This window comes from Solanum tuberosum, unplaced genomic scaffold, assembly GCF_000226075.1.
Source record: "Solanum tuberosum cultivar DM 1-3 516 R44 unplaced genomic scaffold, SolTub_3.0 scf00148, whole genome shotgun sequence".
NCBI classification, from domain to species: domain Eukaryota; kingdom Viridiplantae; phylum Streptophyta; class Magnoliopsida; order Solanales; family Solanaceae; genus Solanum; species Solanum tuberosum.
Window position 1 is genome coordinate 1,358,517 of NW_006239071.1, and position 11,053 is coordinate 1,369,569.

The 11,053-nt window shown below is 30.1% G+C and overlaps 1 pseudogene; it reads left to right on the forward strand.

The window, feature by feature from the left end:
• Positions 1-4,213: 4,213 nt before the first annotated feature.
• LOC102598961 (TMV resistance protein N-like) overlaps positions 4,214-11,053 on the forward strand; it is a 20,967-nt pseudogene continuing 14,127 nt past the window's right edge.

An 11,053-nucleotide genomic window follows, 5' to 3' on the forward strand; every position in this document is an offset into this window, starting at 1 on the left:
GTGGCGTTGGAAAGATCGTTCCATGAACTTTACAACCATAACCGGAAATCCACCTAACTCATCCTGAGCTAGAATTTATGGCTGTTCAAAGTTGGCCAAAAATTCACATTTTCCATACTTAGCCAAAATTTCCAAAACTTTAAAATTCTTTCCAAAAATGAAAATTTCCAATTCTAAGCCTCTTCAATTATTTCATATTGCCGGATGTTACACTTTTGACCAGATTTTATCTGTTGAGTTGTTTTATGACCTTTCATTGTATTGAGTTATTCTGTTGAGTTAGGTTTCCGCTGAGTTAAGAAAGTCAGGCCATGGGTTCGCTTGGGGCCAGTAATGGTCTCCGAGTGCCGGTCCAGCCCAGGGTGTAGGCTCAGGGCGTGACATCCAGATCACGCTCTGCAAGGCCCATTCGAGGGTAGCACTACCAACAAGATTTTCTCCATACCTAAATGTTATTTGGAATATGCTAATAGTTATTTTTTTGGTATTGTTACTTGAGTAACTCTTTTCATAAAAAATTTGGCAAAACGAACCAAATCACCTATTGGTTATTGCCTCTGATAAAATTTGAACCTGAATATCATATCGACTTTATTGATACTCATTAGAACTCACCTTTGGATCAAAAAAATATTGCTCAATTGAAAATAGATTGAATTAATTAAAATAAGCCAAGTAGAATGGCATATGAAAATTTTCTCAACAAATTATGAGGCTTGTTAATTTGAAACGGTGAGATAATATCCTAGCAATTTCTTTGTGACCGACAAAACATGATGACTAGACTTCATTGCACTGAATATAAATAACCAGTCAAAGCAATAAATGTAGGAAATTTCTTGGAAACTCTAATGTATATCCACACAATGGACCACTAAAAATTGAAGTACAAGCACATACTAGTGCAAAGAAAAAAGAAGGGCAATTTCTTTGTCATTGACAACGCAACTTGACTTCATCCGTTCATTGTGATGAAAGGTAAAAATCCATCAAAAATAGTAGGAGAAAACTATCACACAAACATTTCTACCATAAATACTAGTAACAGATTGAGAGAGGCCAACGAAAGAGGGAGAGAGACGAGCGAGAGAAAAGGGAGGCGAGCAAGAAAGTCAACATATATTTTTGATACTAGATACACATATTTTTTAAATACTAGATGCATTATGAAATACAAATACATAGAGAGAGGGAGAGAAAGAGAGTCAGTGTATCATAGATACATACGAGTCACACTTGAATATACAGTGTATTTGGAACAAATTATACCAAATTTGACCCGCATACATTTTTGAGATACATTTATCTGAGTGCCTTGTATCTGGCGAAGTAAATATGGTACGAAAGATGATTTCAAAAACTAAAATAAAAATACGTAATTAGACTCTAAACTAGTGAGATTTGTATTGTTTATTCGTAATAGTAATATGGTCCAGTTTTTCTTTGTGCACCAACCATGACAAGATTTCAATAACATAAACAGTGGAAGAATTCAAATGTAGTCTCTATTGATGCATGTCTACTGTCAAATTTACACAGTTTGTGAATAGGAATCACTGAAAATGGTTAACCATTGAGAGTGTGCTGAAGTATTCTATGACATCTTCCGACTAATTGCATCATATCTTGTAGTTGCATCATATGAGAGGTATTCATCGTGCTTAACTTTAGCAATATTATACTATCTTAATTATTACATCGGATAATAACAGAATACGAATGGTAGCAGAGTTATAAGCGATGATAGGTATTTGTGTAGCTATAAATCATTTCATTAAAGGTAAAATGAGCATTTCAAAGTTAAATTGTAACTAAATATAGAAAAATAATGACTAAAGGGATGACATATAAATTGGGAGAGAGAAAGTAGTTAAGGAATCAAAACAATTATTAGTAACAATTTTCTTAGAGTGAGTTCATAACCATAAATGAAAAGAATTATTAGTTAATTACAATTTTAATTTTGATTCGAATCTGAATTAAGTCATGCCCCTATGCATGTGAAGGATACCGAATAGAATTAACTCGCAATAATTTAATTCAATGGAGATATTTTCCATAGTCTTTCTTTGCAGCTTCATCCACTTATATTTTGAGCTGTCCATTGTGTTCATATTATTGTGGACCCCATAGCAATAATTCAATTCAATTCAATTGGAGTAGATCCATCTTCCAAATTTTGCAAGTGTAGAGCTCAAATATTCTACTGATGAAGCATGATTTTCATTCATATTCATAATAGAAGCAACTTATGAATCGGAGTTAATCCAGAAGGCGGATTATTAAGTAATTCAAAGCATTGAGTTTAGAGCAACAAAAAAAAAAGACATAGTAATAATAGGAGTGTACGTATTGTTTGTTTCTTATTTTAGATGTACATTTCTTATTAACATATATTTGACTTGATATCTGTAGGAGTAATGTATAACATAATACATTGGCGTTGATCATATCAATGTGCGCCTCTAATGCAAAAGCTACTTAAATGTTATTTGAAATATGCTAATAGTAATTTTATAGTAGATATAAGGAACATGATGTTATAATCTCGATTATCCAAAGTTTTTGTACGGTAAAGTTTTTTTATATCTTTTTTCTTTTCTTTTTCAAATTTTATGATAGTAGTGTGATCATCTCGATTATTTTATTAATATTTCTACTTGAGTAAATATTTTTAATCAAAATTTTTACAAGAAGAACTAAATCACCTAATGATTTTTGGTATTTGGACCTGAAATATCATACCGACTTTATTGATATCCATTAAAATTCACATTTGGAACAAAATATTATTTCTCAATCGAAATAGACTGAATTTATAAATATAATCTAAAAAAAATGGTATAGAATGAAACATTTACCTAACAAATTGCGGGCCTTGTTTATTTGAAATTGTAATGTAAGGTTATATCTTAGTAATTCTTTGTGACCGATCGACAAAGTATGAAGACTAGACTTCAAAACTCCAATGTAATATGAAACTTTACCTAACAAATTGTGGACCTTGTTTATTTGAAATTGTAAGATTATTTCCAAGCAATTTCTTTGTGACCGACAAAGTATGAATACTAGACTTTAAAAACTCCATTGTAATAATATGCACACAGTGGACCACTATACAAGTGGATGAAAGGTGCAAAGAAAAAAGAAGGGTAATTTCTTTGTCACCAACAACACAACCTGACTTTATCCATTCATGGTGATGGAAGATTCGGATCCATCAACAATAGTAAGAAAACTATCTAATTACACAAACTTTTTACCATAAATACTAACTGATATATAGGGAGAGATGCGAGCGAGAGAGTCAACATGTATCTTTTGATACATTCTAAAATGCAGATACATAGAGAGAGGGTGAGAAAGAGAGTTAATATATCTTATCTGGCGAAGTAAATATGATAAAAAGGTACTTTCAAAATTTAAAATAATAATACGTAATTAGCACTAAACTAGTGCGACTTGTGTTGTTTGCTCATAATAGTAATATGGTCCAAATTTTCTTGTGTAGATGGATAGTGGGTCTATTACCATAAATGAGAAAGAACTAAATAACTACCAACATTTTTGTCACTCCTTACTACTCCCTCTATTCCTTTTTAGTTGTTATGTTGTGCTTTTTGAAAATTAATTCGATTAATTTTAAAAGCTAAATTAGATTATATTAATTAGATGTTTTAAAATAAAAATTTAGATATTCAAAAAATATAAAAAATATAATCTAAATTGTAACTTTTTACGTAACAATACGATAAAAAAATACATTTTAAAATATTAATCAAAGTTCATATTATTTGACTTTAAAAAAACGGTGACAAGTAAAAAGGAACCGAAGAAATATTAAAGAGTTTGCCCTTTTGTCGAAATGTTAAATTGAAATACGTACAATATATGTTGGGTGACCTTTTCTCAATTTATGTTGGAATTCGTCAACTCCATTCACAATCAAATATAAATGCAGGGAATTAATGCGTGGGAGCCCATGCATGTGCTTTACTAGGCGTGGGTCCACACATGCCTTACTCAAATACATGCCAATCACACTTGAATACAGTGTATCTAGAATAAATTACACTGTATTTGATCTGCATGAATAAATGTGGTATAGAAGGTAATTTTGAAAATTAAAAAATAAATACACATAATTATAAGACCCCAAAACTAATGAGATTTGTGTTGTTTGCTCATAATTTATTGTAATATGGTCCAATTTTTCTTTGTGCAGATGGATAGTGGTCCATAACCATATATTTTCCTATTAATATTATTAGTTGATTGGAGTAGAGCGAATATTCATAGAAGCTTTCATGCTTGAATTGGTACTTGTTTATTTCTTTTTTCCTCTATATAGTTTTGTTCACAATTGGACTCATCCATACACTTTATTTTTTCTTGTTAGACAATTAACCGAATCCATGGCAAATTCTTGTTTTTCTTCTGCAAGTAATTCACAATACTGTCCTCGATGGAAGTACGATGTCTTTCTAAGTTTTAGAGGTACCGACACTCGGAGAACATTTACGGGTCACTTGTATGAAGGTTTGAAAAACAGAGGAATATTCACCTTTCAAGATGATAAAAGGCTAGAGAATGGTGATTCCATCCCAGAAGAACTCTTGAAAGCTATCGAAGAGTCTCAAGTTGCTCTTGTCATTTTCTCAAAAAATTATGCTACATCTAGGTGGTGCTTGAACGAACTAGTAAAGATCATGGAATGCAAGGAAGTAAATGGGCAAATGGTCATACCAGTCTTCTATGATGTGTATCCATCAGAAGTTCGATACCAAACAGAGAGCTTTGCAGAAGCCTTTTCCAAACACGAATCGAAGTATACAAATGATATTAAAGGAATGAAGAAGGTGAAACGATGGAGGATTGCTCTAAGTGATGCCGCTGATTTAAAAGGTTGTAATATTCATGAAAGGTGAGTAAAAAACACATAAATGGAATCTATACTAGCTAATATTCTACTATAGAACAAATCTGTATCTCAAAAATGAACCAAACAGAATCTTAATTAATAATTTATTTCTGTTAAGTGAATGACTTAATTAATATGGTCAACCAAGTATACTAACTTACTTGCTAAAGTCACTTTGTGTTGATTTTATATATTTATATCAATTTAATTACTCAATGACAAAAAACAATTACTTTTTATAGGATTGAATCAGAATGTATTCGAGAACTTGTTGATGATGTTTCTTCCAAAGTATGCAAGACTTCTTCATCTTATTTGCAAGATATTGTGGGAATAGATATTCATTTGGAGAAAGTAAAATCCCTGCTAGAGATGGAAACTAATGATGTTCGGATTTTGGGGATCTGGGGAATGGGGGGAGTCGGTAAAACGACTCTAGCAAGAGCTGTTTTTGATACACTCTCACCTCAATTTCAGGGTGCAAGTTTCCTTGCGGATGTAAAAGAACTAACATAAATGAAATGCATTCTCTACAAAATATCCTTCTCTCTGAACTGTTAAGGGAAGACAAAAAATATGTGAATAATAAGGAAGAAGGGAAGCGTCTGATGGCTCGTAGACTTCATCATATGAAGGTTTTAGTTGTGCTTGATGACATTAATCATCATGATCATTGGGAGTATTTAGCAGGGGATCTTTGTTGGTTTGGCCCTGGAAGTAGGATTATTGCAACAACCAGAAACAAGCAATTTACAAGGAATAATAATGTAGTACATGAAATGACTACATTACTTGAACATGATGCTATTCGGTTGTTCAATCAACATGCTTTCAAGGGCGAAGCTCCAGATGAGCATATTAAGGAGCTGGCGTTGGAGGTAGTAAGTCATGCTAAAGGCCTTCCTTTAGCATTGAGATTGTGGGGGATTTCGTTACATAATCAAGATAAAACTATGTGGAGAGAAGTTGTAGACATGATAAAGAGAGAATCTAGTCCAGGCATTGTTAAAACCCTTCAAATAAGTTTTGAAGGGTTGCGAGATGAAGAGAAAACAATATTTCTAGATATCGCATGCTTCTTTAGAGGGAGGGAGAAGGATGAGACCATTAAAATTCTTGAGAGCTATGATTTGGGCGCTCGTATCAGATTGCATGGTCTAATTGAGAAATCTCTTGTTTTCATCTCTAAATATAATATAATTCAAATGCATGACTTAATTCAAGACATGGGTAGATATGTGGTGAAAATGCAAAAGAATTCCGGAAAACCTAGCAGAGTATGGAACTTTGAAGATTTTGAAGATGTGATGGTCAACAATACGGTTAGTAGGCTAAATACTGCAATAATTTTCAATTTTTAGTTTTTATATATCAAAATTCAATTAGTAATTTGTACATAATAACTCAATTAGTAATTTCTTAAGCTAATAAGTAACGATCCAACCCGTTAGTGATATTGTTCGCTCTGAGTCAATGCCCGCACGACTTTTAAAACATGTCACCAGTTGGTAAGGTCTGCTTACTTATATACCCAATATCTATCATGTGTTTTGCCGATGTGAGACTTTTAATCTTAAGACGGGGTGTCACATAATATTACCCAACTATTTACTCTGAGTAACCTGTCGTTAGTAAAAATTTCTGAATTGAAAAAATATAAGAAGGACCAGTTATATGACATATTTATGTGAAATGATGCCAAGTTTTAGGCCATATTTATGTATTATGTCATTATTAGTGAACTCATCCGCGCTTCGCGCAATCATAAACAATATGAATAATTTATCAAATACAATATAAATGGACGAGGTATTTTATATATTATAATATTTGTATCTAATACATATTTAATATATGTGAATCTAAGTTAAAAAAATTTAAACAGTTTTAAGAGTTTGTCCTTACATAAAAAAAATATATAAAATAAAATAATTACACCTTTTTATAAATGTGCAGAGGTACAATTTGAATCCATAGCGAAAAACATAAGAAAATTACATGTGATTAGCAGTGAAAGAACACAATATTTATTGTTGCAATTTATAACGATTTCAAAATAAATAACATAAATGTACTATTTTGTAAAGTAAAAAATAAACAACAGTTGAAATTATAGAGTTACAACAATCAGAAATTCATATAAAAATTAAAATTAAGAGGTACATACCACAGAGATACATAAGAAAAAAAAGAAGAAATAAATAATATAATACACTTATCATTACGATTTTAATCATTAAAAGTAGAAGAAAAAACGAAATCAATACATAATGATTAAGAATTTTGTCGATATCAACTTCACAAGTCTATCACTATTTGAGAGTTTTTTTTTTTCTTTTTTGAGTCAAACACATGCATGAGTATGATACTTTAGTGAAATAAGTGAAAGGAAACTTTGAATAGAATTTCATGAAACAAAAAATATAAATTTATATAGATAAAAATAAAAAAATGACATAATTTGCTTTAACTTTTACATTTAATATTTAAGGATTATGAATATGAAAAGGTAAAGAATATGAGAGTTATAAATATTATTATGAGTAAAAATTAAATAAATGAGTTATGAAGGTAAAAGTATTAAACAAATGTGGTGGGAAAGGACAAATAAAAAAGACATAAATATAGGACTTCGAATGAAACTAATAGCTATACTACGTGGGCTTAAGAAAAGAGATATATAACACCGCTGGCAAATCTTTAATTAAGTGGATCAAATAATTTTTAGTTTGTATTACTTAATTGGTATGTACAGAGTCTTTGTTATAAATATTTTTCATTAATGAAATATTTATTTTTAATAAATTAAGTAATTTACTTTTATAATAAAATAATTAATTTAAATTTGGGGAAAAGGACAAAAAGGGAAAAAGGATAAATACAAATGGAGATTATACATCATCTTGTCTATATTTTTTCCTAATTGTGTATATATATATATATATATATATATATATTTATAAAATATAAATTATGAGAGTGAAAATTTTAATATATATAAATGTAAAAAATAATGAAAAAGAGATATTTCTTAGTTTAAGAAAGGAAAATTAATGAAATTAATTTTAGGAAATAACAAGTTTAAAGTTCTAATTAAGTTTGTAGGATCAGTTTCTCACTTTATTTATTTAATAGGAGAAAATGAAAAGATAAAAGTTTTAGCAAATGAACACATTTAACATATGATAAACAAAAAATTGCAATAAAAAGTATTTTGGGCTGATTAAGCCAAAATCATTACCTGAGTTTTAATTTGTTGCAAAGATTTATGAGGAATCCAGATGCTTTCTCTTATTCCTTTTTAGTGAAACAACTCCCATTTTGTATCCTATACTTTTTGTGAAAATTTTAAAATATTAAACAACAACAATAATAATAATAATAGCAAAGTTATTGGAGTAAAGTTGGATAATTGAGCTTTCTACTATTATGCTGAATAAAAGGAAATCATGTCTTTTATCATTTTTTTTTTGTTCAAAACGAAGGAATAAATAAAAGAGGATAGAATAATATTAATTGAAATCAAAATAATACAACAATGAATCTTCAAAATGTTTGAAACTTATTCAAATTTTTATACTACTATGACAATGTCTCTTCATGAATCTTCCAAGATAATTAAGTTTCCTTCTTCATTTTGTGGAACTTGTACTAAATAATGTGAATATCTCTTTGCCTCTATGATGAATATTTGAAGAATATATCTATGATCTTCATCAAAGTAAAGGTCATATCATGATATTATCTTTTTTATGTCTTCTTTTTTTATTATTAAGTACATAATTGACGAATAAAAAGACGAAGAAAAGAAAATTAAAAAGGAGAAAAAATCTATACTAATAAAAAAGAAAGAATGAAAAAATCAAAACGAGCATTCAACATCTTCATAGATGATTGATATTTATAGATTGGGTAATCCAAAAAAAGAGTTAGAAGCAGAGGCGTATGCACGCAGGAGGGGGTCACCGGGTTCACGTGAACCCATGCCCCCCTCTCGAAATCATATATAATAGTGTTATATTTTTAATTTTTAAAAAAATATAGATGTGTGAACCCACACTCAAAGTATCATATAATGGGACAATGATTGGGTGCACCTCTTAGTGAGGTTAGAAATTTGAATTTCATATCTCTCTTGTTTTATTTTTCTTTCTAAAATTGGGTAACACCTCTCTACGTGGCTATTGATAGTACTTTTGGCGTTTTAATTAATCAAGCATTTCAATTTTGGACCTATAATTTTAAAATTTTAACTGTTTTCAATGATAAGAACTTAAATCTTAAACCAATTAGAACCACTTTTTTCATAATAGTGCACCGGCAATCATTTCAAAATCCTGGATACGCTCTGGACTCACTTAGAAGGGAGTTGAAAAGACATGTTATTTAAGTAGAGAATGTAAAAAGATGAGGTTTTTTGTAACTCATTACATATAATTACAATAGTAAATATGAATGATTTTTTTAATTATAAATAAATTATTTAATGAAAAGAATGAAGAAAAAAATGCAAAAAAAGGGGAAAAAGGATAAATAGAAATGGAGGTCATATAGAGGTGCCACATCTTCTTGTCTTGATTCGAGATTTTTATTGAGTGAAGCTTTGGCTTTGTATTTATACACACACAATCTAATACTAGTTCTTCTAATACAATTAGGGAAACTAACTTACGCAAGAGTTATACATTGACATTAACTCTACAATACTTGTACAATCAATCATAATTCTGCTTCTTCATACTTATCCTAACAAGTTTTGTGTGAAGCTATAATTTGTTGCTCATGATCTTTTTACCAGGTGACCATGGCAGTGGAAGCAATCTACTATGATCATATTCGAAAACCATGCTTTAACAGAGAGGCAATGCAAAATATGAAAAGGCTTAGGATATTTTGCTTTTATCCATGGTATTCCCCAAGTTATTCAGAAGATATTCACAAATATGGTTCCATTGAGTATCTGCCCAACAACTTGTGTTGTATTGTCTGGTATCGCTATCCTTGGAAGTTACTGTCAGGAAATTTTAATCCCAGAAGGCTTGTTCATCTTGAACTCCAGTTGAGTTCGTTGCATCATTTAGGGAATGAAACAAAGGTACCATTCTATTCGAGGTACTTTCTATTTTATCTTGTCCTAGAATTATGGATTCTTGTGTTTTGAATGAAATAAGTTCTTAATTCCGGGAAATCTTAGTAGTTCAGTTGGTTGGCAACTTGAACTCCCACCTTGTTGGTGAGGGTTTGATTTCCCACTTTAGTGCTGCTAAAATGGGCCCATATTTTGGTACCCGCCCATATTTTAATGGATTGGATGAGTGGTTTTTTAGATGGGTAAAATATGGATATATACCCATATTTAAGCCACAGAAATATGAGTATTCATGGGTAAAATATAGATTAGCCTAATGGGTTAAGCTTTCAACTTTTATTCACTTAAAATTCATGATATCACTAAAAATGTTGTAACTTTTTTTTTTTATGTTCTAAGACCCTCTAAAAAGTATATACTATATTACATGTACATTTTTTTTGTTAATTATAATTATATTTTTATTTGTTTAATTTTATATAGGATAACAAATAATAATGTAAAGTAAGTGAATCTGATATTGCGTAAAGTTCCTCAAGCACTTTTTACTCCTAAAATGCGAATACTCATTTACTTTGAATTAAAAATATTTTTACTTGTTATTACATAAATTTATTTTATATTGAAAAGTTATAGGAATTTTTTTTTGACTTTGATGATACAATAAAACTAAATATAGTACTTTCAACATTTTAGATTTCATCTAAAAAAAAACTAAAACATTTTATCCATGTTTAATTCTAAGATTGTCACGACCCGAGCCTACACCTTGGACGTGGCCAGCACTCGAGAACCATTGCTGGTCCCCAAGCGAACCCTCATCCTGGTTGACTATAAGCGGAAAATTTATTCAAGCATAGAAAGCTTAAAAACTGAATAAAAATCCATGAAACTGAAATATAAAACTTTAACTCAAACGAAATACTCTGAATATAAAATAATATTCAACTCGCCATAAAATAGGCAACTTAAGTCTTTAAAACATTTAATAAAATAAATGAATAATACAGACTTCTCAACTATACTGACTATCTATGAAGCCT